The sequence below is a fragment of the Eretmochelys imbricata genome, chromosome 1, assembly GCF_965152235.1.
Source record: "Eretmochelys imbricata isolate rEreImb1 chromosome 1, rEreImb1.hap1, whole genome shotgun sequence".
Lineage (NCBI taxonomy): Eukaryota > Metazoa > Chordata > Testudines > Cheloniidae > Eretmochelys > Eretmochelys imbricata.
The window spans coordinates 299,048,950-299,063,793 of record NC_135572.1 but is presented as its reverse complement, the minus strand read 5'-3'; the positions used below and the strand labels follow the sequence as shown (position 1 = coordinate 299,063,793).

At 39.3% G+C, this 14,844-nt stretch overlaps 1 long non-coding RNA gene across 1 annotated transcript in view; it reads right to left on the bottom strand.

Annotated features, from left to right (window-relative positions):
* LOC144274714 (uncharacterized) overlaps positions 1-14,844 on the bottom strand; it is a 37,886-nt gene that overhangs the window by 13,519 nt on the left and 9,523 nt on the right. The window contains exon 2 of the long non-coding RNA XR_013347935.1: positions 6,152-6,246. This is a non-coding gene — a long non-coding RNA (uncharacterized LOC144274714). The remainder of the gene's footprint in view (positions 1-6,151; positions 6,247-14,844) is intronic.

The following is a 14,844-nucleotide window of genomic DNA, read 5'->3' as shown; positions in this document are numbered from 1 at the left end:
CTACATTTCTATGATTCTATGACTTATTAGCAACTTAAGTGTGTTTTTCCAGGAGCACTTTCCATGTTGTCAAGTTGCCATGTTAGTAGTTTAAAAGAATGATTAGAAACAAAATTTCAGTATTTTTGCTTTCAAGGTGGTAATGTATAGCTCTAAGTTATGCTAAAGGTTTGTTTATTAAGACTCACATAAAACTTTGTGAAGTTAGGCTAAGAAGGATCTTATGTTAAAAACAGATTTTAAATTACTTAGAGTGAAAATATATATAAAGGTGGTAATCTGTTTTTGCAAATGCTTAAATATATATGCTTATAGTCAGGGAGTATTATATTTGCACCACCTGCAAAATGTAGGAAACGCCCTAAGGTTGTGCTTGTCCTCTATGTAACTCAGACAGAGAACAAAGGTTTAAAAAAACCCTAGAAAGTTCAAGTGCCAAATTGAGTGTTAGAAACAGAACCAGCTTCTTCTCTCACAATTTACAAAAAGCAAGAGATAAGATCAATAAGAGTACAGCATACTAAAAAAATAAATAAATAAAAGTAGAAAGTTAGGAAGGCAAAGAAAGGCGCAACCAGTTACCAAAAGATAGCTTCAGTGTGACAAAGCGGGAAGCTTCCGTGAATCATGCTAACACAGACAGGCGACCTCTTCCAAAAACAGCTAAAATAACTTGTCATAGATCTTGTATGTTCAAATGCTTTGCTATTTACCTTGCTAATTTTAATGCCTTTACAAACTCCTTCCTTTCTGATATTTCTTTAATAGCTAACCACTGGTTTATTCTTCCTTATTTTCTTTCTTCTCTTTAATTATGCTATTGTTAAGCAGGTTTAAAACAAAGTTTTACCCTAAAATTTATAATTGATCTAAATTATAGGATTTAAATCCTAACAATGTACTGATGTCTAATTCAGTTATTTAGTTTGGAGAGGACCCTGGTGACCGAATGCTGCAGCCACCTCCACTGACTAGCAACCTTCGGTGCGACACAGGCTGGCCTTGTGTCTCCAGAGGCACTGCCAGAGCCCCTGAGGAGACTGCATGGTGCAGGGCGCCGATCCCTGCTGGCAACGCTAGCGCAAACACCAAGGCGGCACATTTCACTGCCATTGGTACCAGCTATTCAGGAGCAACAGCTGGGTGCTGCAGGGAGGGGCTGCTGCCCCCACCAATCTCCGCCCATTCTTTGGAGGCTGTCATAGCCACAAAAAACTCCACTGGTGGTTGCATTGGAGAAATGCTGTTCTAAAATAACTCAATTGCTATTTCAAATATCCAAAATACCAGTTTCTTGAGTAATTTGGGATCAATAACCCCACATCTTAATGACGATGATGTAAAATTAACTGTATTTCCGTGGCCAGTCTGCTATATATTTATTCTATTTTGTATTTCCCCATGTTTAATCCTTCCGGATAAGTATTTGTTAGGTTGGCAGCTGTCCATTAATAGGTTACCTGGAAGGAAATGTTAATAAGGAACTCCTGCATATACTGGAATATTTTGTATATTGTGATGAATCCAGGATTTGAAGAGTCCCTCCAACAGCCTGTTGCTCTGTTAAGGAACATTTGTATATATCTAAGCGTGATGTGATTGGCATCGTGATTCCAGTCTGTGGATATGCTTGACTAGATGAAGAGTCCAACAAGATCAGTGAGTTAGCCACTACTGTGTCTTGCCTGACTCACCAAATAGCATAATCTAGCTGTGAGGATAACCTGTAATATGAAGGGAACACGACTGTGTGGTACCTAATCGCAAAAGCTACCAATATGGCTTTCTAACATGTCCAGTTATCAACAACTTCCGTTTTACAACTCTAGGAAAAACTACCATTGAGCACAGTTATTACTACTGTCTCAATTTGGAAAAAAGAAACCACAATTGATAGTACTTCAAAAGAAACAAATCTTGACCAATATGTTCCCCAATTCAAGGTCCACATAAATCCTTTAATTCTAAATTTTAAGATGTTATAAGATAAAAAGAATACTCATGTTATTTAATTAGTAAGAGTATGACCCAGTCCAAGGAACAATTGAAAGTCTAATTCAAAATGGTAATCCTGAAGTATCGATAATTCCCATGCAGTTAAAGATACAATTTTCTTGTGTTAATATTATTATACTGTATTAATTCTGTTTTGTCACTTACCTTAAGGCAGTTTTTTTGCTTTTGCACTATTATTTGTATTAACTGGAACTACTAAACGAACATTTCAAATCACACCAAAGATTAATGAGGTAAAGGTGTTGTCATAATAAACTATTACAGTGACAAGATGTTATTACAGTGAGGAGGAGGGTTTTAACACACAGTCCTAAAGCTCTATGTGATACTAAAGAATTGTTAATCAAGACTCCTATGAAGCTTTGTGAAGTTAGGCTAAAAAGCTGCTAATAAATGTTAGCAAAAACATTTTACATTGCTTATAGAGGGGAAAAATATATCTAAAGTAGGGCTGTCGATTAATTGCAGTTAACTCGCGCGATTAACTCAAAAATCAATCTCAATTAAAAAAATCGCAGTTTTAATCGCACTGTTAAACAATAGAATACCAATTGAAATTTATTAAATATTTTGGATGTTTTCCTACATTTTCATATACATATATTGCATTCTGTGTTGTAATTGAAATCAAAATATTTTTTGTTACAAATATTTGCACTGTAAAAATGATAAAAAAAATTTTTCAATTCACCTCATACAAGTACTGTAGTGCAATCTTTGTTGTGAAAGTGCAACTTACAAATGTAGATTTTTTTGTTACATAACTGCACTCAAAACCAAAACAATGTAAAATGTCAGCGCCTACAAGTCCACTCAGTCCTACTTCTTGTTCATCCAGTCACTCAGACAAACAAGTTTGTTTACATTTACATTCTTATTTACAATGTCACCAGAAAGTGAGAACAGGCATTTGCATGGCACTTTTGTAGCTGGAGCAATGCAAGGTATTTACGGGCCAGATATGCTAACCATTCGTATGCCCCTTCATGCTTTGGCCACCATTCCAGAAAACATGCTTCCCTGCTGATGACGCTTGTTAAAAAAATAACGTGTTAATGAAATTTGTGAATGAACTCCTTGAGGGAGAACTGTATGTTCTGACTAATCTAATCGCCTTTTATGATGAGATTACTGGTTCTGTGGATGAAGGGAAAGCAGTGGACGTATTGTTTCTTGACTTTAGCAAAGCTTTTGACACGGTCTCCCACAGTATTCTTGTCAGCAAGTTAAAGAAGTATGGGCTCGATGAATGCACTATAAGGTGGGTAGAAAGCTGGCTAGATTGTCGGGCTCAACGGGTAGTGATCAATGGCTCCATGTCTAGTTGGCAGCCGGTATCAAGTGGAGTGCCCCATGGGTCGGTCCTGGGGCCGGTTTTGTTCAATATCTTCATAAATGATCTGGAGGATGGTGTGGATTGCACTCTCAGCAAATTTGCGGATGATACTAAACTGGGAGGAGTGGTAGATACGCTGGAGGGGAGGGATAGGATACAGAAGGACCTAGACAAATTGGAGGATTGGGCCAAAAGAAATCTGATGAGGTTCAGTAAGGATAAGTGCAGGGTCCTGCACTTAGGATGGAAGAATCCAATGCACCGCTACAGACTAGGGACCGAATGGCTAGGCAGCAGTTCTGCGGAAAAGGACCTAGGGGTGACAGTGGACGAGAAGCTGGATATGACTCAGCAGTGTGCCCTTGTTGCCAAGAAGGCCAATGGCATTTTGGGATGTATAAGTAGGGGCATAGCGAGCAGATCGAGGGACGTGATCGTTCCCCTCTATTCGACATTGGTGAGGCCTCATCTGGAGTACTGTGTCCAGTTTTGGGCCCCACACTACAAGAAGGATGTGGATAAATTGGAGAGAGTCCAGCGAAGGGCAACAAAAATGATTAGGGGTCTAGAACACATGACTTATGAGGAGAGGCTGAGGGAGCTGGGATTGTTTAGCCTGCAGAAGAGAAGAATGAGGGAGGATTTGATAGCTGCTTTCAACTACCTGAAAGGGGGTTCCAAAGAGGATGGCTCTAGACTGTTCTCAATGGTAGCAGATGACAGAACGAGGAGTAATGGTCTCAAGTTGCAGTGGGGGAGGTTTAGATTGGATATTAGGAAAAACTTTTTCACTAAGAGGGTGGTGAAACACTGGAATGCGTTACCTAGGGAGGTGGTAGAATCTCCTTCCTTAGAGGTTTTTAAGGTCAGGCTTGACAAAGCCCTGGCTGGGATGATTTAACTGGGAATTGGTCCTGCTTCGAGCAGGGGGTTGGACTAGATGACCTTCAGGGGTCCCTTCCAACCCTGATATTCTATGATTCTATGTCCCCTGCTCTGTTTTACTAGCATTCTGCCATATATTTCATTGTAAAGCAGTCTCGGATGATGACCCAACACGTTGTTCATTTTAAGAACAGTTTCACTGCAGATTTCACAAAACGCGAAGAAGGTACCAATGTGAGGTTTCTAAAAATAGCTACAGCATTCGACCCAAAATTTAAGAATCTGAAGTGCCTTCTAAAATCTGAGAGATTTCAGAAGTCTTTAAAAGAGCAACACTCCTATGCAGAAACTACAGAACCCGAACCACCAAAAAAGAAAATCAACCTTCTGCTGGTGGCATCTGACTCAGACGATGAAAGGGAACGTGTGTCGGTCCGCACTGCTTTAGATTGTTATCGAGCAGAACCTGCCATTAGTATGGATGCATGTCCTGTGGAATGGTGGTTGAAGCATGAAGGGACACATGAATCTTAAGTGCATCTAGTGCGTAAATATCTTGCGATGCCGGCTACAACAGTGCCATGAGAACACCTGTTCTCGCTTTCAGGTGACATTGTAAACAAGAAGCGGGCAGCGTTATCTCCTGCAAACATAAACAAACTTGTTTGTCTGAGCAAATGGCTGAACAAGAAGTAGAACTGAGTGGACCTGCAGACTCTGAAATTTTACATTGTTTTATTTCTGAATGCAGTTTTTTTCAACATAATTCTACATTTGTAAGTTCAACTTTCATGATAAAGAGCTTGCACTACGTACTTGTATTAGGTGAACTGAAAAATACTGTTTTTGGTTTTTTACAGTGCAAACACTTGTACTCAAAAACAAAAGTGAGCACAGTGCACTTTCTATTCTGTATTGTAATTGAAATAACCATATTTGAAAATGTAGAAAACATCCAAAAATATTTAAATAAATGGTATTCTAGTATTTAACAGTGCAATTAATCACGCAATTAATTGCGTGATTTTTTTACTTGACAGCTTTAATCTAAAACTAATCGGCTTTGCAAACTTATTGTTGCAACTGCTTAAACAGAGCTGACTATAAGCATATATATCTTAGTAACAAATTGTTATAAAATTGTAATCAAAAGCATAAAGTGTAACTGCAAAAAGGAAAATAGTTAATTAAGAAAAACTGTCTCTGTTGGCCAAAACTCATGTGACCTTTTGTACTCTGGAAATTTGGAGTGTATTGTATGTAACTATTTAGTCAACTAACAGCAAGGTAGACATTTGATAGTAAGCGGACAATAAAAATTTAGAGAGACAAGGTGGATCCAATGTTTTATTGGATCAACTTCTGTTGGTGGAAGAGAAAAGCTTTCGAGCAGGTCCTGAAGAAGAGCTCTCTGAAGCTCAAAAGCTTTTCTCTTCCAACAACAATAAAATAAATGGTCCAATAAAAGATATAACCTCAGCCTCCTTGTCTCATTCATATTCTGGGACCAGCACAGCTACAACAACACTGCAAACAATAATACCTGACAGAGTTAGCTGCCAATTTAATATAAAATAAACAAGGAGGGAGGGGGGCATAAAGACCTGTAAATTTGGCCCAGTGCAAGTACATAGCCAGGTAGCTCCAGAGGTTGGTAAGTAATTGCCTTTCTCTGCCGTGCTGACATTTTCTTTGGTCAGGACAATCTGACTTGAATAAACCAAATTGGGCTTAACAACTTGATGTCTCAGGAATCAATTATCTAACAAGAACCCATTTATTACAAAGACAAATCCAAGGATATATTAAATATACTTAATGATTTAGCAGTTAGTCAAACACTAAGTTTACAAACTTGTGCTCACTGTGTATTTCACTTCCAGCTTCAGAACTCAGATCTAAATGTGGACTTACATTTGCTGGAACAAGCTATCCATGAATACTTGATCACAAGAGACACTACCAGTTAGTACTGAAGAGAGGAACTTAGAGTTGCTTTTCAGAATAATCTACAATACAAAACAAATATTTAGTTTAGATTTGTATTAGTTACAGCTAAGGAGGCACTCGTCATCTTGATAGTTATATAAGGGACAGAGTAGAAAAAAGCAGCTATAAAATACAGTAGAACTTTGCTAATTTTACTTCATACTAACAAAATAGACTGGGAGTCAGAAGACAGATTCTTTTCCCATGTCTGCCACAGCTTTCTTTGTGATCAACAGCAAATCACTTAAGGTCTGGTTTTTCAGAGGTATCCATCACCCACAGTTTTCATTGACTTCGGCTGCAAGTGGTTGGATGCACAGCATCTCTGAAATCAGCCCATTAGTCTCTAACAATCCTCCATAAAACAGGGATAATACCTACTTCACAAGCATGCTGTGAAGTTTGTAAAGTGCTTTGAGATCCTCAGATGGAAGTCACTTAGGGTAGCAGGGCAAAGTAATTAAGTGGCAAGCATAAGCTCAACAATTCTTTCAGAAAAATAATCATACATCCCACTTTTGAGCCAAGATCTAAGAGCAAATTACTAACATGCTCTGAATTTACAAAGAATTAGTTAAATTAACAAAGTAAATGACACAAGAACATTGTGAATTTAATACTAAAAATAAATTATATTTGTCAATATAAACAAACATTTTAATGCAATATTTTGATTTCCTTTTACTATTTTTGCTATACAACATCTTTAGCCCACTTTATCCATGTAATATACTAGGAACCTTTACCAAGTAGAGACTGCAGGCCTCTACTATAGCATCTCTGTGGACAGAAATTCCATGCTTGAAAAATAAAGAGGATAGCAAATGAGGATGGTGACACTTGTTGGTGATTAGGTATGCATCACCTCAGGAAGAGATGCAGAGATAAAATTTCTAGACACCATAAATAACTGCTTCCTGGAGCAGATCATCCTAGAACGTACAAGAGAGGAGAGGTAATTCTTGATAGCACAGGATCTGGTCCAAGAGCTGAAATGCTCAGTAGTCGTGACCATAATGTAATTAAATGTAACATCCTTGTGGGGGGGGGACACACCAAAGAAACCAGCAACAGTAGCATTTAACTTCAAAAGGGGGAACTACACAAACATGAAGCTATTAAATGGAAATTAAAAGGAACAGCCACAAGGGTGAAATGCCTGCAAACTGCATGAAGACTATTTAAAAGCCACCATACTAGAGGATCAAACTAAATGTATACCCCAAATGTAAAAAAAGAGGACCAAAAAACTGCCACCATGGCTAAACAGCAGAGTAAAAGAGGTGATTAGAAGCATCCTTTTAAAATTGGAAGTAAAATCCGAGGGAGGAAAATGGAAAGGAGCATAAACTCTGGCAAGTCAAATGTAAAGTATTATAAGGCAGGCTAAGACAACTTTGAAAAGCAACTAGAGAAAGACACAAACTAACAGCAATATTTTTTTTTTTTTTTTAGTACATCAGAAGCAGGAAGCCTATTAACTAGTCAGTGGAGCCACTGGAGGATCAAGGTGCTAAAGGAGCACTCAGGACAAGGCCGTTGCAGAGACGTTAAATGAATTTGAATCAGTCTTCACTGCAGAGGATGTGGGGGAGATTCCCACACCTGAGCGATTCTTTTTAGGTGACAAATCTAAGAAACTGTCTCAGCTTAAGGTATCAATAAGAGGAAGGTTTGGAACAAATTGATAAAATTAAACAGGAGTAAGTCACAGGACCAGATGGTATTCACCCAAGAGTTCTGAAGGAATTCAGATATGAAATTGCAGACTCCTTACTGTGGTATGTAAACCATCACCTAAATCAGCCTCTATGTCTGAAAGGTAACTAATGTACCAATTTTTAAAAGGGACTAAAGAGCCAATTCTGGCAATTACAGGCCAGTAAGCCTAACTTCAGTAGCAGGCAAATTGTTTGAAACTATATTAAAAAACAGAATTATCAGACACATAGATGAACATGATTTGTTGGGGAAGAGACAACATGGCTTTTGTAAAGGGAAATCATACGTTACCAATCTATTAGAATTCTTTGAAGGTGTCAACAAAACATGGACCAGGGTGATACAGTGTACTTGGACTTTCAGAAAGCCTTTGACAAGGTCCCTTATCAAAGACTCTTAAGTAGAATAAGCCGTCATGGGATAAAAGAAAAGGTCCTGTCATGAATCAGTAACTGGTCAAAAGATAGGAAAAAAAGGGTAAGAATCAATGATCAGTTTTCACAGTGGAGAGAGTTAAATAGAAAGGTCCCCCCAAGGATCTGTACTGGGACCAGATCTGCTCAATATATTCAAAAATGATCTAGAAAAAAGGGCTAAAACAGTGTGGTGGCAAAGTCTGCAGAATATACAAAATCACTCAAGATAGTTAAGTCCAAAGCAGACTGCAAAATATTACGAAGGAATATCGCAAAACTGTGGGTGACTGGGCAACAAAATGACAGATGAAATTTAAATGTTGACAAATACAAAATACTGTACGTTGGCCAATGTACATAGCAGAGGGGTATTGCTGGCACATGATGGCATATATCACATTGGTAGATGTGCAGGTGAATGCAGGCCATCATGTGCCAGCAATGCCCCTCTGCCATGTATATTTGCCAAATCGGACAGTCTCTATGTAAAAGAATAAACGGACACATCAGACATCAAGAATGATAACATTCAAAAACCAGTCGGAGAACACTTCAATCTCCCTGGTCACTCAATTACAGACCTAAAAGTCGCAATACTACAACAAAAACACTTCAAAAACAGACTCCAATGAGAAACTGCTGAATTGGAATTAATTTGCAAACTGGACACCATTAAATTAGGCATGAATAAAGACTGAGAGTGGATGGATCATTATACAAAGTAAAACTATTTCCCCATGCTTATTTTTCCCCCTACTGTTACTCACACCTTCTTGTCAACTGTTGGAAATGGGCCATCCTGATTATAGCCACAAAAGTTTTTTTTCTCCTGCTGATAATAGCTCACCTTAACTGATTACTCTCGTTATAGTTGGTATGGCAACACCCATTTTTTCATGTTCTCTGTATGTATATATATATATATATATATCTTCCTATTGTATTTTCCACTGCATGCATCCGATGAAGTGGGTTTTAGCCCACAAAAGCTTATGCTCAAATAAATTTGTTAGTCTCTTAGATGCCACAAGTACTCCTCGTTCTTTTTGTTGAAATTTTTCTTAATTTTCAAATTTGCTTTGACCCAAACCAATTTTTTTTCCTGGCAGAACTGTCAGCAAACCAAAATTTTTTTCCCAGCTCTACATACAAACATATCAGACTGTGGCTGATATATTTTTTCTAGGTGCAAAAGTATCTCTTGGTCTCCAGTGATATTTTCAAACCATTTTGCTTATATCTATTAAATGTATTAACTTTCATTTTCAGACATAATCATTTTGAGTGCCTCAATTTTTGGGTGCCCAACTTGAGACATTAAAGGAACCTGATTTTTGGAAAGTGCTGAACCCCATTGGCTCATAATGACCAGCTGGCTTTACTGCTGACTTTCTCTGTATGTTGTACCACTTTCCTTCAGTCTTTTCCTTTCTCTATTTAGTTTGTAAGAGAATACTTAGTGCTGCCATGAGTGCAGGGGACAGGGCTACATAACATCTTGAGAACCTTTCCAGTCCTACAATTCTATGATTCTTCAGGACAAAGATCATTCATTCTGTGAATTTGTACAACACCAGCACAATGTTTTTAAGAGCACTTGTCATATATATAAAAAGCATAAGAATTGCAGATACAGCTGTAAGTTCAGCGATACTGTGCTTCCTCACTATATTTGACACAGTTTTTATTTTTTAAAAAAAAGGTTTTCATAGGGTAATTCTATTCACACTGACTGCCAGTTACAACAAACATTTCTGTCATGACTGGTTGACCTGATGTGTATTAATTGTCAGAGCTAATTTGTACAGTGATTTTTTTGAGAGTTTTCCCTTTTTGCAGCTATCTATGATTAAGGGAAGCATATGGCTCTATGGTGTCTAGTGGGTTTTTTTGGGATGTCTTCCAGATTTTCTGTGATGTATGTTTTTTTTCCTGTTTCTGTGTTGCCTTGTTATCTGAACAAGAAGATTTACGCTGAGTTGGGTCACTGACTGTAGACATAGCAGCATGTGCAACTCAGCAAAAATATACATATGGTGAAGAGCTTCTGAGTGAAATGTAGAAAAAGAAATGTTTCGATAGGAAGTGTATTATTCTTTATATAGCAACAAAGGTGTGTGTGATACTTTACAGACAGGAAGATAAGACCCCATTACCCCAAGAAGCTCATAATCCAAGCCCCCTACCCTAAAGAGTTTATAATCTGCATAGTTGATGTTACAATTTGTTAGGCCTGCCTGAGTGGCAATTACATGGTTGTGCAGGAGGTGCATATAAGAGAGGCTGATTCAGGCATAAGCAGGCAGCATGAAAGAATAGGGCCTGAAAAGTCCGCTCACCTGCTATAGGTTGGAAACTGTGCCGAGTGAGTGCATCTCCCTCTGCAGAATCGAAGCTTTCATTTTAAAAGAAAATTAGTCCCTAACCAGTCTGGCTGTGAAGGAAACCTTCCAAATGTGAACGGAGTGTAAACAGATGCAGTGCTGATTTCCTAGGTGAGCAAACACCATGCCAGTGCTGCTGTCCTGCTCAGGAGTACAATAAACTGCAGCAGAGTAAAAAGTGAGCAGACTCTTCTGAATTTTCACTGCTGTCTTCCAAATCTCTGTGGGTGACAGTAAAACTAACACGCGTCAGGTCACTTTCATTCCGCTGAGGATTGGGAAAACTGTAACCACAGCAGAGGCAGGCAATGGAGCTATTCTCTGGGCAGGAGGGCTCACAACTGAAGTCTGGGGAATAGTAGAGTAGCAAAAATACTTCCCCCGCCCCCACCTTCAGCAGCCAGAAAGCTGAGTGGCTTAGAGTTGTCCCTGAACAAAGGAATACCTTTCCCATCTTTTTATAGCAGTATGTGGCTACTGGTTTTGTCCACTCGTGATTGGGAGTCTGGTAACACTTCCAAGTCCTACATGGGGTCCGTGGATGGGGGTAAGTGGGACAGAGAGAGGAAAAGATGGATGGGGTAAATTAAAAAGAGAGAAGTTGAGTGATCTTGGAAGGAGAGAGTGTAGGGAAAACAGGAGAAGCAAGGAGATACAAATTATAAAGGAGGTAAAGAGAAAATCTAAGGTGGGAAAGGGAATAAAATATGAGAGAGAGGAGGAAGAAAGAAACAAAAGACAACTCAGGAAAAGATGCACCATGATCGGCTACTATAGGAAAGAGACGTGGAGCAAAGGGAAATGTTAGAAAATTTATGCAAGGTACTGTATGTAATAAGCAAGGTTGATTGAATAGTACTTGTAAAATGCATTATTTAAGCAATTTTACTGTTATTTGTGGAATAATTTTATTCAGTTAAGACATCTGTGGATTTAAATAGCATTATAGCTGACCAAATACTACTATTCCTCAAATATATTGCTCAGCTAATATTCATTAAATATATTCAGCAAATACTTTTTCTGCTATTTGACCAGCTCTAGTAAGTTAAATTTTATATATATATATATGTATAATTAAATAGAAAGTTGATTGGCAATACGTTGCAATTTAATACAGGGTAGAATTAAGAGTATACAATGTTTTATTCTTTTCAACGACAGATTGATTTTGGCAGAATGTTCCATCAAGAAAATTGAACTGAAATGTTTCAAGTCTGGAATTTCAAAACTTTTAATTTCGATAAAAAAATGTCAAAACTAAACATTCTGACATTTCTGGGAAAAAAGTTTCAGAACACTTTATTTTGTCAAAAGTTTCAATATTTCATCCCAATTTAGGGCAAAAAATCAATTGTCACAATATTAGAATTTTCTACAGGACAATTTCCATCGCTGATCAGTTCTACTAGAGGTCTTGTTTAGGTTGGGTTCCCATGAACTATGCATTGTTCAGACATATAATAAGTGACCGTCACTGCCCCAAAGAGTGCTGTTACTTGCAGTGTGATATATGTATAAGATTCTGGAATCCCCAGATATACTTGGTAGCCATTTTTCCTTTATATAGTTGACAGTCAGAAATATATATATTTAGGAGGATAGTGCTGAGTGTAGCGAGAATGTAGCAGGATCCACTGCCCATTGAAACCAGAAATCTAGAGGAGAAAAATGTTAACTGAGATAATTTCTCTGATACACCAAATGAGTACTTTGACTTTCTAAACAAGAACACTAACAGTGGATACTGAGACAGTGATAAAGGCTGACCTGAGACACAAAATCACTGTGGGTCCTCTATACATGCAATCTAGTGTTTTACTGAACTTTTAATGTACTGGGGTATGTAATGTAGGGATGCCCAATACAGGATTTTCAGTGTAAATAAACATCAAAGAAAGTCTCTAGCACATATAGTTAATGTATAGACAATATAGCATATTACCTAAATAGTCTATGTTAATATCACTTTTTTCAGTCATCAGGGATACTTCAGGTACCACGGTGATAGATTTGGTTCAATTACCTAATCAATATGGTAATACCTATAATGTAAGGGAAGTAAGGATGGTCTAGTGGGTGGAGCATTGGACTAGGAATTGAGACTTTGGTTCAATTCCCAGTTCAGCCACAGACTTCTTATGATCTGGGCAAGCCCCTTAAATACTCTGACTCATCTTCTTCTGTAAAATGGATGTGAAGGATGTGGGGTTTTCTGTAGCATTTTATTAATATTATATGTCAATCTGATTGTTGTTGTGTTGTTTACTAGAGTATTACAAAGGGTTAATTCAAGCAGAAGGTAGGCATCTACACAGGACAGAAGACAACAGACTTCAAAGCAGCAGGTTTTCTGCATTATACTTTAAGTATTTGTAATTGGGCTATTTGACACTATCTCCAACCGCCTGGTATGCTGACCAAAGCAGTTTGGACAGGTTCAAGGGGCAGAGGAGAAGACAAAGAACTTAGCAGGATTTCACAGAGGGCTTGTCTCCACAAACATAGTTTGTGGCAAGCTGGGGTGTGATTCTACCCCTCACTAGACCCCACTGTGTCGGTAAAAAGAACAGGAGAACTTGTGGCACCTTAGAGACTAACAAGTGCCACAAGTACTGCTGTTCTTTTTGCGGATACAGACTAACACGGCTGCTACTCTGAAACCTGTCCTTACTGTGTCTGTGTGGACCCTACTGATGCATATTAACAGTTTGTTAATGCACTTTGATCTAGTCATGTTTCAAAGAGGATTAGATTAAAACACATTAATGAACTGTTAATGTGCATCAGCAGGGTCCAAATGGAGGTAGGTCATAGAGAATTTAGAAGACAGACAGAAAAACCAATGACACAGAGCCATATGCACCTCTACCCCGATATAACGCGACCTGATATAACACGAATTAGGATATAACACCGTAAAGCAGCGCTCTGGGGGACAGGGCTGTGCGCTCCAGCGGATCAGCGCATCAGCGTGTCTGGCTCTGATACGCTGCTCTGAGCGGTGTGTTAAGGGTGCTGGTCCAGGGCCGAGCGGTTGGATAAGGGGCAGAGGGTCTCAGGGGGCGGTCAGGGAGCAGGGAGGGTTGGATGGTTCGGAGGTTCTGGGGGCATTGGATTTTGAGGTGTGGGTGTGGGTGTGGGAGTCCCGAGGGGCCTGTCAGGGGGCGGGGGTGTGGATAGGGAGGAGGGAGGTTGGGTAGGGGGTGGGGTACTGGGGGTGATTAGGGGGTCTCTGGAGGGGGAGGTCGGGGACAAGGAGCAGGGGGGCTTAGATAGGGAGTGGCGTCTTGGGAGGGGTGGTTAGGGCAGGGGGTCTCTGGAGGGGGTAGTCAGGGGACAAGGAGCGGGGGGTTGGATGGGTTGAGAGGTCAGTCAGGGTGGGAAGTGACTATTAATAACGGAAATGCTTGAGGCCAAAGCAAGTTCGATATAATGCGGTTTCACCTATAATGCAGTAAGATTTTTTGGCTCCTGAGGACCGCATTATATCGGGGTAGAGGTGTGTTTCCTTTTGTAGGAGAAAGATACTGGAAGGGAAAACCTAATTGTTCATGTAGACAAAGCCAGAGACAAGCCCTGAGCAGTCACAGTGGGTACACAGGGTGCTGTAGCCCTGGTACCCAGTGTGAGACTGGGAGTATCTCAAGGTTTCACCCTGAGAGAGGTAAAGGGGCAGGGCCTATCACCTGTGTTGGTACCCACAGAGAGCTAGCCCAGGACCGTGACAATGGGAATACATTTGTCTACGTCACAAAGCGGGGCAGTGAGCATAAAATCCATTAACAATTGTGGCGGTGCTCACATACTACAGTGATCAGGACCATATAAGTACCTAGATAGACAAGTACAACAGCACGGATTTCTATGAACAGTAATGAGAAAGATTTAGTGTTAATATATGCCTCTCTCTTAATTCCTAGTTTTTATTGCATACTTCCCGTTTTGTCTTTCTGTATAGGCATCCACTTATAGCTTGCTACAATGCAAAATCTCCTCCAGCCTGACTCTACCTTCTCCTATAGTGGAAACTCTCCACAAATTCCTACAGAAGATGTCACCTGTAGAAACCATTCACCATAGAAGTGTGACTTAA